Here is a 16,333-nt window from a genome sequence, read left to right as displayed (position 1 = left end):
TTGGACCCTATATCGACGATATCATTATCATCTGGGACGGCCCTCAGGAAACCATTCCCCTATTCATCGACCACTGCAATAGCAACCGATATGGGCTATCATTTACATCTGCATCCAACCCCATCTCCATGACATTCCTTGATCTTGAATTGGGACACGACGGACACTCCATCTGGGCTAAAAATTACACAAAACCAACAGCAGGAAATTCATATCTACATTTCAAAAGCTGTCATCTGCCCAGCTGGAAAAACAACATCCCCAACAGCCAGTTCTGTCGCCTAAGACAAAATTGTACCAAAGATTCAGACTATATTGAACTCAGTCAACATCTGAAAAAGAAATTTACTGAGAAACAATACCCAGAGAGCTTAACTGAAGATGCATTTAAACTCTATCTGAATGGAAAACCACTGAAACCCAAAAGAACTATGGACAACCATCCAGTTAGGTTCATGACCACATTCCACTACAAACACAAAAAAATGGAAAGCATACTAGTTAAACACTGGGATATCCTTCTACATTTACATCTGCATCCAACCCCATCTCCATGACATTCCTTGATCTTGAATTGGGACACGACGGACACTCCATCTGGGCTAAAAATTACACAAAACCAACAGCAGGAAATTCATATCTACATTTCAAAAGCTGTCATCTGCCCAGCTGGAAAAACAACATCCCCAACAGCCAGTTCTGTCGCCTAAGACAAAATTGTACCAAAGATTCAGACTATATTGAACTCAGTCAACATCTGAAAAAGAAATTTACTGAGAAACAATACCCAGAGAGCTTAACTGAAGATGCATTTAAACTCTATCTGAATGGAAAACCACTGAAACCCAAAAGAACTATGGACAACCATCCAGTTAGGTTCATGACCACATTCCACTACAAACACAAAAAAATGGAAAGCATACTAGTTAAACACTGGGATATCCTTCTACAAGACCCTCATCTCAAACCCATCCTTCCTGCTCGTCCGAAAATCACATACCGTAGAGCCCCCAACCTCAAAAACAAAATTGCTCCCAGCAAACTCAAACCCACTCCCACCACATCGGTTACATCCACTCTCATACCACTAGTCGGTATGTACCAATGCCGAAAATCTCGCTGCAAAACATGCCACTTCGTTCAACATGGACAAAAAAAATTCCACACTAAAGGGAAAACATATCCTTTAAAAGACTTTTACAACTGCTCATCGGAGTTTGTCGTATATGGTCTCAGCTGCCCTTGTGGCCTCCTTTACATAGGGCGAACCATACGACCCCTAAGAGAGAGGTTTGGAGAGCACAGGAGAAACATAGAAGGCGGCACAGACCCGCATAGTGTCCCCAGACACTTCACCATGCTACACCAACAATCTACCTCAGGACTCCAAGTTTGGATAATAGAACAAATTGATAAAACACTCCCCCCAGCCGAAAGATTCAAAAAACTGTGTGCTCGTGAGACATACTGGATCTACAGTTTGGATACCCTCTCGCCTGGTGGCATCAATGAAAGCATTGAAATCTCCACCATCCTATAACCACCCACCCTTCACCTACCCTCCACTAGCCCTCGTCTCCCTCTCCTTCTGCCTTCCCCCTTCCCCCCCCCCTTTTTTTCCACCTAACCCTATTCTTCCTCTCTCTCCCCCCCCCTACTCCTCTCCCTCCCCACCCTTCTTCTTCCCTTTATCCCTCCTTTTCCCTATCCACCATATATTATAATCCATCTCTAATACCTTCATCATTTTTTACTTTCAGACCTACCTATAGTCTGGGTTAATTGGTGGGTGCTCACTCCTTATAGTCTTGACGGGTGTAAGTATCACCTTATATATATATTTATATAATAAATTGGATATTTCCCCCCCCCCTCCCCCCCCTGGTTCCCCGCCTCCCTCCCCTACCCTTTCCCCCCCACCTCCCCCCTTACCCAACCCCCCCCCCCTCCTTTCCCATTACCCTCAGTATAATATGCATTGCTTATCATATGGTTATGTATGTATCCTGTGTTTCTTTTTGAGAGCCTGAATGGGGAGGAGTGTGAGCCGTCTTTGGATCCTGGATTGTATTTATGTGACTGCAGAGCAGCTCCTGTTACAGGCTTGGTAAAAGCCTCAAGAAGGTAAGAGGCTGGTAAAAATAATCCCCACACTGAGGAAAATCGGGCTGGTTTGATTCACAGACATATGAGCACAATGTAACAAGTCTTCATTGAATGAGCACAATGTAACAAGTCTTCACTGAATTAACCACTGATCATCTGAATTGTTGAATGGAGCACAGATGCACTTTGCACTTTGGACTTTATTTTTAATATTTTCATTATCACTTGATTGTGCACTGGATATAGTTTTATTCACTATCACTAATCCTGCAGTGATATTGTACTATCTGTTTTTGGACTATTATTTATGATTTTTTTATTTTTTTCTTTTTTTCTTTTATTTTTTCTTTTATTATTATATTATTATATCCTTTTCATTGCACAGAAAAACAACAGTTTTATGATTGAACCGTTTAGGTTTTTAGGACACTTGCATTTTTGGACTTCTTTTCAGTTGTTGCTTTTTCCTGCATGTGTTTGCTAATTAGTAATTAACCACTTTCCAGGAGAGCTGGAGCTTTCATTCACTACTATTATTGTTTTAATTATTAGCACTTTGCACTTGTTTTTCATCAAGCACTTTAAGGATTTATGACACATATTTTTAAAAAAAAGGATTATTATCCCATGTACACTGTGCGGCCAGTCAGGCACTTTTATCCATTGGATTTCATTATTTATTCACTCGCAGTTCCTTCCACATCTAATTATTGATGTTGGATGGTATTCTTTGGGCATAGACCTCGAGTGTTACACATTTTTACCCCAGTAGAGGACGGACTCACTCTCATACTTTAGGAATCATTGTTTAGAATATTTTATTGTTTTAAATTATTGTCGGTTTTTAGTATTTGCAAGCGCCACTACATCCCCCTGTCTATCATATGTATGTACCCTCCCTATACATATTTATATATGTACCCACATCACCCAAATGTGTTTTGTTCCTACCTATAATTTGTTCCAATCACACCAGCCCCCTTTCCCCCTACACCCCATGCACATGGCTTACCCTTTTGAACCTTATCGTTATTTATAATAAAATTCTTTATCCCTCAGCGTCATGGCCCCATGACCACAAAAAATCTATCGCTCACTATTCTTCTTTCCCCATGTCCTCTTGCCCAATCTACTACTATTCATGTTATAATTGCACCCATATATTTTTCACACACATTTCTCATTTTTTATCATTTTTCATTCATCATTTTTCATCATTTTTCATCATTTTTTTATCAATTTTTTTATCAATTTTTATTATTTATTTTTCTATTATTTTTATTTTTATTTTTATTTTTATTTTTTCCTTCCACTTCTGTCCCGATTTTTATCTTTCATATACATATACATCTTTTTCATTTTATATTTTTTTCCATTATTTCATCATTTTGTTCATTTTTTCATTTTTTTATTTTTAATTTTTATTTTAATTTTTTCGTTCTGTTCCGAGATCAGCCCGCCCAGCTCTTAGTTTTAAACCTATTGCAGTCTGTTCCCGACTAGCTCCGCCCACTCCCCCGTCATACAAAGTTTAGCCCCATGCTCCGTATCAGCAGCTTGAGAAAGGAATGCGGCAGCCCTGTCATTCGCGGCCAGCATTCAGAAACGCGTCGCTTTCCTGGTGACGTCATCCCTGCTCGTCCATCAGCACACACGGCTCACAGCGCCAGCACAGGATCCCCCTGCCCACCGCCGAAAATCACAGATTCCACCAGCGGCAGAAGGACAGATCCCCTGCATCCCAGAGCGCTGTACCAGGGACAAAGGGAAAAGACACCGCCAGATGATACCTACCTACCCTCCTGAAAAATTGACTCCACACGTTTTCGATTGACCACCAAAATGTGAGTGGCTTCTTTTCACTTGTGGTTTTTTTAATTTTAAATTCATTTTTAAACTGTTTTAAGTACTGCACCCAGAGGCGCCTCTCTCCTTGTTTGAGGGTTTTGAAGCACCGATGAGTGCTACTGATGGGCACTTATAAGCCACACTGGCGAGGACATGCTAACGAGGCAACAATTATTGGCTTTAATAGGCATTCATAAGTGGCACTGGTGAGGCAGCACTACTTAGCACTTATAAGTGGTATGGTACTGGTCATGCAGCACTAATGAGGCAGCACTGATGGGCACTGTGTGACAGTGTAACCATGACACAGATTGTCTCCTTCCTCCGCACTTCATCTCTGTGTGAGGGATGGAGACCTGTCAAACTCCCAATGACCCTGGCTTTGTTTACAATTGTGATGGCGTGTGATTGGACCAATCACAGTGCCCGTTTGCCACATGATCACTGTGTCCAATCTGTGATGCAAAGCACACAGCGATCACAGATATTTCCCGATGAATGCAAATGAGCTTGCTCACGGGAGGACCTCCATGGACACTCTTCCAGAAAGAGAGAGCTGTGCTGTAGCCATCTTTCGGCTATGGCGCAGTAAGGAAGTGGTTAAACACATTTACCAGGGTAATATTTATTGTTGCTTTCAGAGCTCAATAGCTCGAGGTCAAACTGATTGCGGTCGGCGTAGAATATGCAAATGACTAGTTACGGCGATCCCCGAACGTCCGCTTTACCCGTCGTTCTAACTTTACGTCATTTCCATCGAGATACGCGTCGTAAAATTAGGGCTGAGCCCTAGTTGTTCTAAGCCATGTTAAGTATGGCCGTCGTTCCCGCATTGAAATTTAAAAAATCACGTTGTTTGCGTAAGTCGTCCGTGAATGGCGCTGGACGCCATTTACGTTAACGTCTAAACAAATGACGTCGGTGCGACGTCATTTAGCGCAATGCACGTCGGGTAATTTTCCCGACGGAGCATGCGCAGTACGTTCGGCGCGGGAACGCGCCTAATTTAAATGGTGCCCGCCCCATTTGAATTAGGCGGGCTTGCACATTAGGCGGGCGAGCACAGGTAAATGATGATCTGTGATAGTATCAGCATAGGTTTTCTCTGTAACAGGAATATAAAGTAAAAAATATTAAACAAAGTCTTGGGGTAAACGTATGATGCCACATCCCAAGATATCATGACAAAAAAACAATTGAAATGAAACATTCCTAATAGTAACATGAGGGCTTTAAAGACTTTGGGCCAGATTCACAAAAGAGATACGACGGCGTATCTCCTGATACGCCGTCGTATCTCTGTGATCTGCCCGCCCTAACTATGCGGCTGATTCATAGAATCAGTTACGCATAGCTAGCCCTAAGATCCGACAGGTGTAATTGACTTACACTGTCGGATCTTAAGGATGCAATTCTATGCCGGCCGCTAGGTGGCGAGGCCATTGCGGTCGGCGTAGAATATGCAAATGACTAGTTACGGCGATCCCCGAACGTCCGCTTTACCCGTCGTTATAACTTTACGTCATTTCCATCGAGATACGCGTCGTAAAATTAGGGCTGAGCCCTAGTTGTTCTAAGCCATGTTAAGTATGGCCGTCGTTCCCGCATTGAAATTTAAAAAATCACGTTGTTTGCGTAAGTCGTCCGTGAATGGCGCTGGACGCCATTTACGTTAACGTCTAAACAAATGACGTCGGTGCGACGTCATTTAGCGCAATGCACGTCGGGTAATTTTCCCGACGGAGCATGCGCAGTACGTTCGGCGCGGGAACGCGCCTAATTTAAATGGTGCCCGCCCCATTTGAATTAGGCGGGCTTGCACATTAGGCGGGCGAGCACATTTACGTTACACCGTCGCAAGTTTACAGGTAAGAGCTTTGTGAATCAGGCACTTACGCTGTAAACCTGCAGCGGTGTAACGTAAATGGCATACGTTACGCTGCCGTGGAGCAATGTATTTTTCGTGAATCTGGCCCTTTGTACTTAAGGCAAACACACAATTAGGTTTCATAAAAAATATAAATTTATGGAAGTGTGGCAAGAAGAATCTTTTAGAGAAACAGGCAAAGGAAACAAGGAAATAGTTGTTAATAAAGCATCCAGGGCCTGATTCCCAAAAACCTGTGTAAATTTAGGATTATCTAACTTATGTCATTTAAGTTACGGCGCCCTAAGTTGGTGTCGTAAGTACCGTATTCTCAGAGCATTTGCGTTCAAAATTGCGCCATCCTTAACCTAAGTTTCAATGCGTAAGGCGTGGTTATGGCAAGTGGGAATGAAGTGGGCGTGCCTCATTGTAATGAGCCGTGACCCCATGCAAATGAAGTGCCGGCCGTACTGCGCATGCGCGCACGAATCTGGACCTCACTGCGCATGTGCAGAACTTTGGTCATCGCAATCAGTGAGATAGGTAAAAGGCCAAGCGTACTTAGTTTGAAGATCGCCCTGTGTCTAAATAGCCCCAGTCAAACATACTTCTATTGCAAAAGTATTTCCCTGTGTTCCCTTCCTAAAGCAAGTTGCTTCTGCTTTGAACGTTTGTCAGTGTTTGTTGGTAAGATTTGTTTGTGAGAAAAGTGTTTGTGGAGTTGGAGGGTATAGTTGGTGTTTGTTTTTGCTAATTTGTTCTTTGTTTTGATTGTTTGCCTGTTTGTTTTTGATAAGTGTTTCTTTTTTGGTGTGTGATTGTTTTTTGTTTCCCTTTTTTGCCTGTTTGTTTTTGATAAGTGTTTCTTTTTTGGTGTGTGATTGTTTTTTGTTTTCCTTTTTTGCCTGTTTGTTTTTGAATTTATAGTAGCTGTCTGTATTTTTTTTTTGCTTGTTTTTATTTTCTTTGTTGTGTGTGTGTATTGTTGTTTGTTTTTTGGGTGAGTTCCCTGTTGCTGGGTGTTGTCTGTCATGGCTCCCAAGCGCAGGAAGCTTAATTTTACACTGGCAGAGAAGCATATACTTGCTCAGGGCGTCATTAAATATGGGCGATTTCTCCATGGCCCTGAGAGCCACAACACCACCCCGGCCAGGAGGAAGGAGATCCTTAAAAATATTACCGATCGGATCAATGCGGCGGGGGGGGGAGACCAGGACCATCGCTGGAGTTCAAAAAAAAATAAATGACTTGAGGAGCGTGTCCCGGAACAAGCTGGCAATGCTGCATGCCCATACCAGGGGCACTGGAGGAGGGGGACCCTGCCCAGTCAGGATGAGTGAGGAGGAATAGGCAGTGGCCCAGTGTTTCCACCCACAGCAGGTGGTGGGCCTGCCTGGCTTTGACAATGATCCTCTTATGAGGACAGATAATTTTTTGGAATTTCTATCTGGTGATTAGCATGTGTGGGTGGGGGAAGGGAAGATGTGCCAAGTGTGTGGATCCAACAACCTGTGATTGTTTTGTGTCCTCCCCAGATGGCCAGGAGGTTGCAGCCCCATCAGCCCAGGAGGTGGCAGCCCCATCAGGTCAGGAGGTGGCAGCCTCATCAGGTCAGGAGGTGGCAGCCCCATCAGGGCAGGAGGTGGCAGCCCCATCAGGGCAGGAGGTGGCAGCCCCATCAGGTCAGGAGGTTGCTGGCCCATCAGGTCAGGAGGTTGCTGGCCCATCAGGGCAGGCTGCTGCACCACCCCCAAGACAGGCTGATGCAGAGTCCCAAGAAGGGCAGGATTCGCCATGGGAGGGGAGTGCCCACAACTCCCCTAATTTGGATGTTGAGTGGGAGGAGGATGAGGGGGAGGAAGATGACAATATTGAGATTGGGCAGCAAATCATGATGGGCCAAGATATGACCTTTAAGTCATCCCCTGAGGGAACCCCACAGGCGCCCAGCAGTCAGGCCACCATCATGGGTCGCCCCTTCCAACATGCAGCAGCACCCATGGCTCACTCCAACTCCTCCTCCAAGGCCACAAGCCTCAGGGGCAAGTAGGAGGCCGACCCCGGAAAACAGGGGGGGGTTGGTGCGTCTGCCGGTCAGTCTGTTGAGGGACAATGTCCGGCAGACCCGCAGTCTGTCTGCAATCCAAAAAACTATGACCAAGGTGGAGCACAGCCTGGGTGCAATGAGGGAGTCACTGGGTGAGGTGGCCACCAACTCAGTGGGGGTCATCACGTGTTTGTGGGACCTGAAAAATGCAACAACAGGCGTGGCCCAGGAGGTGACTGCCCTCACCCAGGCTGTGCAGGCCAATACCCGGGCTGTGCAGGCCAATACCCGGGCTGGCCAGGCTAATATGGCTGACATTACTTCCTGTCTGACAAGGATAGCCGTTGCCTTGGAGGGAAGGCCAGCAGGAGGACAGACACCAGGGGAGGCTCCTTCTTCCCCTGCACAGACCCCCCCCCTGAAAATACTCCCTCCCCTGCACAGACCCCCCCCCCTGAAAATACTCCCTCCCCTGCACAGACCCCCCCCGTGAAGATCCCCCAGTCGGCCGTGGCCGTCCCCGTGGCCGTGCCCGTGGCCATGCCCGTGGCCGTGTGCAGCCCAGAAGGAGCACTCGGCAACATCCTTAAGTTGCAGGGGTACTTTTGATTTTTTTTTTTTTTTTTGCTACTGTACTTATGATTTGGTTTATGTGTGTGAATGATGTGTGAATGTGGGGGGGTGGCATTCCTGAAAACATAAGGGTGTCACCCTCAGTTTTGGTGGAGTATGGATCCCCAGGACCAGGGAGAAGTCATCCTAGGTTCCTGAATGGTGTATGAATGCACAGTGACATAATTGGAGCCGTGGCGGGGCGTTACTGCTCCCAAGTACCAAAGGGGGGGGGGGGGTACTTGGATCTAATCCAATTCGATGTGCATGTGATGTGTCTGTGCTAGGGACCACAGTGACATGCATTCATGCATTCTCATTGTGAGATAATTAATGTGTGTTTTGTACCAAAAAAAAAACATTCTCATTGTCATATAAGTAATGTGCATTTTATGTGCAAAGAAAATGTTTAAAGGTCACATAATCTCTGTGATTTATTCTGGGCAAAGCAAAAAAATAAAGATAATTAGGGTCCATATAAGTGGATTGACAGAGCATAAACATTAATTACAAAAAAGATTGACTGTCAGCTTTCAAGTCCCTCTAAGAAAGAAGATTTATAGGGATTTCCTTGAACGGGAAAAGTGTGGGGACTGTTGTTAAAGCATGAACAGTAGTATGGTATGCAAATATGTGGGCCTGGTCAAACCTCAATCATGAGAGCCACAACTACAATGTAGATATCAAAAAGATTTATTTTATAAAAAGTTTCTTTATAAAAGGACATAGAAAAAAGAAAAAAAGATGTACATTAAATACTATAGAATGCATAATAGACAAATTCCAGACTAACAAATAAAATGATACTTCAAGTGCATAAAGATGCAGGTGATCTTCATTTCATCCCGCATGTAACGGTTCTACTAGTTTCGCCCAAGAGGGCTTCGTCAGGAACCAATAGGGGGCAGTAGTCTGAGCAAACAAAAAGTATATCAATAAACGGAAAGAGATATGTAATAATATATACAAATACATACAATATAAGCTCTAAAAGAACTTTGATTATATATGTTCAACAAAACATGTCATGTATATAGAGTACAAACAAAAGTTTGGCTGGGATCTCTGGCGGGGCAAGAGAAACCAAAGTTCATAGGAGCAAATGCGCATATATCCACAGCCTGGTAGCAGCCAATGCTGTTCAGCCCATGAGAGGGGGCTGGCAGCAAAATTCCATAGGTAGGAGAAATAAAACCTACCCTAGCTTCATGCACAGCCAGTCAAGGAAAAACCCCCTCAGGGTGGATATTGAAATCCAAGTTCAACTGACAGGACTTAAAAATACAGAAGAAAAAGAATCTATGTTAGAATATGTGTTATTACATTATGATCTGTTTCAACTAATTAAACAAATCCATAATAGAGTCAATAGGGTTAATATATGTAAAACAGCCATACCTTGAAGCGTAATAAAATCAAGGTGAATACAGGGGAATTAAGTAAGACAATAACATGGGCACTGAAGAGCCTCAATTCATCTGAGAAAAAAAAAAAAAAGTGTTTGAATAGATTTAGTATACTTCATAAAGTTAGTGAGAACATGGGTAACTAAATTATTAAGTGTAAGGAAGGGATCAACTTACATGGAGTATTTAACTAGATGAACAGTCTAAATGCAAGCAAACATCAGCTGGTGATAGAAAGTCAAAGGATAGTCGTTTGCAGCAAAAATCAAGGACCAGTCAATTGCAGCTGAAAAGTCCACAGATAATCTCCTTTAAAAAGGGTAGAAAATGAATGAAAATAAATGAAAAAGTGAAGGTTTAGCCATAAGTATTCAAACCTTACACAGAGGAGACAATAGTGAGGAGAGTGAATGGTTGCAGGATGGAAACTTACCTATCTTTAAGAGGAATAAAGACATCTGTCAGTACCCTGTTGGTAGCAGACAGATAATGATCATATCATGCTATATATAGCCTGTTGGGGAGGCGGGTGCATCGCGATTGGATCTCAGAGGTCACATGGTCGCTGAGATGCCTACAATTCCCACACTCCTTAGCGCTGAAGCAGCCGTGTCATATGATGACACCGGCCAATCAGCGGAGCCGCACTCTGGAGAAAAAGGAAATAAGGAAGGAAACGTATGAGTGCAGAGGGGAGGAACACAGAGCACTAAAAGAGAGCGATTGCCAGCCAGCAGCACCAAAACAGTCACACATACACAGAGCGGCGTGGACCATGACCGCAAGCTGACTGATCAAGGCAAACCAAGCAATCAAACATGAAAGCAAAAGCAGTAGATCATATATTGTAGAAGTCGAAATATAATAAAGAATTAAGACAAACAAAAAATCACTAATAAGAAGGGGAGAGAGACCCTGAACAGGGATGTGAATGGGCTGATGTATGGAAAAGGGCTGTAGTGGCTTATTGGGAAGGATGCGCATTACCTCCAGAACTAATTAGGGCTCAAGCTAGTCCCACATATAGGTGAACCCAGAAAGGAAAAATTGCCAAGCCAGAGACCCAAGCCAAAATAAAAAATTATATACAACATATTTACCAATAAAATGAAAAATGTAGGGTTTACACTATATGTACAAACATATGTATTCAATATATTTCAATACATACAATCAAAAATCGACAACATTATTATTGGTTCATAAATTATACATCAATATTCAAAGGAAGTAAATGTGGTTGTTATAATGATATATAGCAATATATAACACATTATTGCCCCCATCATAAATGGGAGCAGGTGGGTTGATTTTAGCCAGTGCCGGAACTTGCCCACTAGGTGGAATATGGGGCAAAGAGTTTGGTGGTCAAAGTAGAATACATGTAGGACCTGCTGGAGAGTGGCAATAGAGCAGGATGTAATGAGGAGGGAGGAAATGACCAGACCATAACACCTTTCTTAGATGGAATAACGTAGAGGCCACACCATTTTATTTAATAATAATAGAATTTCTTATAAATATTTCTTTCACAGAAAGGGCTTGAAACTGATATATTCGTTCAACCCCGGAAATTTAGTGGCATCTAACTGATGTATCCATTTGGTTTCAAGTTGGAGTAAGGTCTGGTCAATTCCTCCACCTCGAACATGTATAGGAGCATGCTCCAGGGCTGAGAAACTTACAGCGTTAAGATCAAAGTCATGTAGGCAACCTACATGTCTATTTAAAGCAGTGGTCATTAGACGCTTATATAGAGGGTTGACATGGTCTCTAATGCGTTTAAAAAACGGTCTCATGGTCTTGCCAACATAGAAACATCCACATTGGCAAGATGCCAAGTAGACGACGCCCACCGATTGACAGATGACACGGAACTTTAGTTTGTGAATGCGACCGTTGGGTAAAAGAGTGACGTCATTGGTATATATAAACCGACAAATGTCACAGTTACCACAAGAAAAAGTACCTTTGATAGTAGATGTCTCACATTCCTTTCTGGTGTGGTGACTTTGGACAAGGCGATCCCTCAGTGAGGGAGTCCGTTAAAATGTGATTTCAGGATATGGTTTTATATATTTTGATATCGTATTGTCGGCTAGAAGTAGGGGCCAAAATGTTTTAAAAATCTGTCGCATTTGAATATGCTGTTGCGAAAATTTGGTCACTATTCTGATAGAGTCAGTTTTATTAGGTTGTTTGTTGGCATTTGAATAAATAAGATTAGATCGGTCTAGTCTGATCACCTTGTTGAATGATCTTTTGAGCAAGGATCGACTGTAGCCCCTGGAGAGTAATCTACAGTATAGATCATTAGCTGCAGCGTGGAAATCTGTGTCTCTGGTGCAGTTTCTTTTGAGCCTCAGGAACTGGCTGTAAGGAATGCTATCCAAGAGTGGTTCAGGGTGGGCACTGGTCGCGTGCAAAACAGTGTTGCCCGCAGACGGCTTGCGATACAGTGATGTATGCAAGCGACCCATACGGTCAACATGGATACGCAGATCCAGGAAACTTATATCAGTTTGGCTACATTCCATGGTGAACTTTAGGTTGAAGGTGTTAATAGCCAATAATTGCATAAGGAGTGTGAGTTCCTCCCTGGAGCCATACCACAAAATCAGTATGTCGTCTATATATCTGTACCATTTAATGGCCTTAGACAACAGTTTTGACAGACATATGTTCGAAAAGATCTCCTTCTCCCACCCCCCCAGATACAGGTTAGCGTAGCTGGGGGCACACTTGGTCCCCATAGCCACTCCCTGTATCTGGAGGAAGTGGGAGGAGTCGAACATAAATACATTTCTTGTTAAGATAAACTTCAAAAGTTTCAGGACAAAAGCATTGTAGGGATCAGAGTTTAGGCCACGTGCCTGTAATTCTATGGATATAATTTCAAGGCCTTTGGAGTGTGGTATACAGTTATACAGACTCTCCACGTCGAGGGCCACCAGCCAAGATCCAGGTGGAATGGACTTACCATCCAGAGTTTGGAGCAGGTGGATGGTGTCCTTTACATAAGAGGGAAGAGACGTAACATGTGGTAACAAATATCTGTCCACCAAGGTGCTGGCTTTTTCTGTTAAACCGTTGCATCCCGAAACGATCGGTCGACCTGGGGGATGTTCTAAAGATTTATGAACTTTTGGTAGTGCATAGAATGTAGGGATTTTGGATTCCCTCACGTTCAAAAAATTCCAGGTATTTAAATCGATCGTGCCTTTTTGATAGGCTTCAAAAATCAGTTCATAGTACTCCTTATTGAAGTTTTCTATTAAAGTCTTAGAGATCGGTCTGTACCAGTCTTTGTTGCCAAGGATGTCGAGGCACATGGACTCATATGTCCCGACATCCATGACAACGACGTTTCCGCCTTTATCGGCTGGCTTTATGATCAATCCGGGATGGTTTTGCAAGTCAGACACAGCTTTCAACAGAGCAGGGGACAAGTTTTTATCAACCCTCCTGTTCAAGTCCATAAGTTGAATTTCATTTGTCACTTGTTGAACAAAAGCCCAAAGGTTGGGATTCATCTGTAAAGATGGAAAAGATCTCGATTTGGGCTTGTATGAAGCTGGGGGAGGGAAGGTCACACCAGAGACGACCAGACCAACAGATCTTGGTGTGGTATCATCTCCAGTCTGACCCTCCTCCCATAGACACATCAGGTCATCCATTGCCTGGAGTTCCCGATCAGTGTAATCCATCAATGAAAAATCAATGCCGTCTGATTGTTTCGGTTTATCATAAAGAACCTTAAATAGTAAGCTTCGAGCAAATAAATGTGTGTCTTTTATCAGCTGAAATTTGTCCATATCAGCTGATGGGCAAAAAGTTAGTCCAAGGCCAAGTACATGGATTTGTTCAGTGGTCAGGTTTTCACTTGAAAGGTTGATTACCTCTAGTCCTGAAGTGCCAACATTGGAGCTTGAGGAGTAGGTGTTGGGTTTTGTTCCTGATTTTTCCCTAAAAAAATGGGAGCAATCTTGGGATCGATTAACTGTGTGTTAGATGGAAACATTGTAGGAATGAGAGGTTCGCTTACCCGTCGTATGATGGACGAGGATAGAGCGGAGGGGATAGAAGGGATAATCCCAACTGATGGTAGTAGTGTGGGGTTAGAGGCCTTAACCGCGATGGATGGTCTACCCTGTAATGGGGTGGATGAGTGCGTATTTAGTGGAATATTGTGAGTTGTTTGTGACTTACGGTTACCGGGCGGGCCGAAAGTGCGATGTAGTGATTCCAGTGACGCAGCAGTGCGATCTCCCTTTCGTCTCTTAGGAAGTCTATCCTGTGAAAAGTCATGATACGTGGTTGAGGTACTTGGAGAGACAGAGACAGAAGCAGAACCTGTATTTGGTATATTGTTTTGGGTTTTAGGACCCTCAAAATTTGAGGGTTTAGTATACTTAGAGGGTGTAGCCTGGTTCCACTTATAGGCATAACCATTTTCATGAGCTTGTTTATCTCGTTGGAACTTTCCTTCTTTAGTACTGATGATACTCAGTGTGTACTCCTCAAGGTATACCCTCAGATGTTTGTCACGAGAGACAAACCTGGGGGAGACCGAAGCAAGTACACAATCAGAGTACCAATTACCAATTTGGACATCTATTTCCTCCAATTCACTTTCATATTGTTTACACAATATACTAATCATTTCCTGAGAACAAGTTTGTAAATTATGCTCCCATGACTGCTTCAAGGAATCATTGATTTTACGTACGTTAGGGAAAATTTGGATTCGTAGACCCCAAGGGACCACATGATTTTCCATGTATTTTTCAAAATAGGCTTTATGCCAATAGATTCTGGCCTTCTTTTCCAAAAGGCGTTGTAGTCGCATGAAGATTTTATCTAAGTCCTCATCCGACATTTTGGCCTCTTTCTGGGAGGACTGGATTCTGGACATCAAATCCTCCCAGGCTGCCCCACAGAAGTCGGCCATGTTTAACGATGTACACCAATACCGGTATTTAGGCTACTATCAACCAACTATATTAAATAAATCGTTATTTTGTGTATCTACAGTTATAGAAATATCAGTTCTTACAAAAAGTACCAAAAAAAAATTTTTTTTTTTTTTTTTTTTTTAGGAAAATAATATCACAATTCTTATAAAGAAAAAGGGGGAAAGACAAAGAAAAAATAACACAGTTTGTCTGGTTTATTATAAGGACTTTCGACCACGGATTGGACGGTGAATTGAAACACCTAAATACGTGGTAGATTGGGGGGTATGTGATCGAGAGTCCTAAAAAAGGATACAGCACCTCATCCCAAAATAGATTCAAAGGAGGGGAATTTTTTGGAAGAGTTGGGGGGATTATTGCGGTGCGATGAAGAAAACCAGACAAAGTATGTATGTATATATAAAAATATATAAAAAAGGTTTATTCATTCAATTTTTACAAAATATAGTAATTCAATATACAGATAGTGCATAAATTATTTTGTGGGAGCAAGATCTAGAAATAATTTTTTATTGGAAGCATGCAGTAAGCTGTTGCCTGCTGTAGGTTTCCTGTAGAGTGTGGAACACAGGCTGCCTTTACTATCAATGAAAAGTTCAACATCCAGAAAAGTTATGTTTTTCTGGCTATAGTTATATGTAAATTTTAAATTATAGTTGTTAATTTGTAGCCCTTCCAAAAATATCAGAAGCTCATCATGAGAGCCCCCCCCAAATACTTTCTCCTTGATTGACTTTCTCCTTTGGTTTTCTTTGATTTTTTACTATTCAGCATCTGGAATAAACAGAGTTTTCAGGCAATTTATCTGCCTAATTTCCGGCAGTTACTACTGTAACTTTAATCAGGTAATACTATTACCATTATTTGTTTATATTTCCACTTTCTCCCTGCTTCACCTTTATTATTCTGATAGGTGTAACAACTATAATGTTTAATTAGTACATAAAAAATGCCACATTCCGTGAGTAGTTTAGATTCTTTCAATATCCTGCAGCCTATATAGGCGTTTATATTTATATTAATATTATCTTTATTACCGCTGTGATTTGCGGTCTAAATAAATTTTTAAACTAATTTGTCACTAAATAGCCGTGTACTAACAGTACCACCAGAAGCAATATTTACATAATCTTATGACATGTTGCATATAGTTTCATAGTGAATGACTTCCTGTTTTGTGCTATACAGTACTGACAGAAATTTCTTGGGTTGATCCATATCAATCTCTTTTGAGACTACTTCTTCACCAATCTTCCCATTACTCTTATCATTATTTGAACCAGGTAATAATTATTATTTTTTATACATATCTTTTCTACAGATGTTTATTCATCACAATTTTGTCTTTTCTTCATTATACCTCTTTCTTCTCTTCTTATTTGTTAATTTTTAATATCTTCATTCTGTACCTACAGTACCTGCTTGCCTCCGGCTCCTCTTCCTCTATAGGCTTGCATCCAGGCTCTGTGCG

The 16,333-nt window shown here is 42.4% G+C and overlaps 1 long non-coding RNA gene across 1 annotated transcript; it reads right to left on the bottom strand.

Annotated features, from left to right (window-relative positions):
* Nucleotides 1–9,465: 9,465 nt before the first annotated feature.
* Nucleotides 9,466–10,733, bottom strand: LOC120927059. Its single transcript, XR_005747023.1, has 4 exons — nucleotides 10,320–10,733; nucleotides 10,064–10,195; nucleotides 9,879–9,958; nucleotides 9,466–9,754 (listed from the first exon to the last, which is right to left on the bottom strand). It is a non-coding gene; the product is annotated as an uncharacterized LOC120927059 (long non-coding RNA).
* Between the last annotated feature and the right edge of the window lie 5,600 nt (nucleotides 10,734–16,333).

This window comes from Rana temporaria, chromosome 2 (genome assembly GCF_905171775.1).
Source record: "Rana temporaria chromosome 2, aRanTem1.1, whole genome shotgun sequence".
NCBI classification, from domain to species: domain Eukaryota; kingdom Metazoa; phylum Chordata; class Amphibia; order Anura; family Ranidae; genus Rana; species Rana temporaria.
The sequence above is the reverse complement of the archived record's forward strand: the minus strand, read 5'-3'. Positions and strand labels throughout refer to the sequence as shown.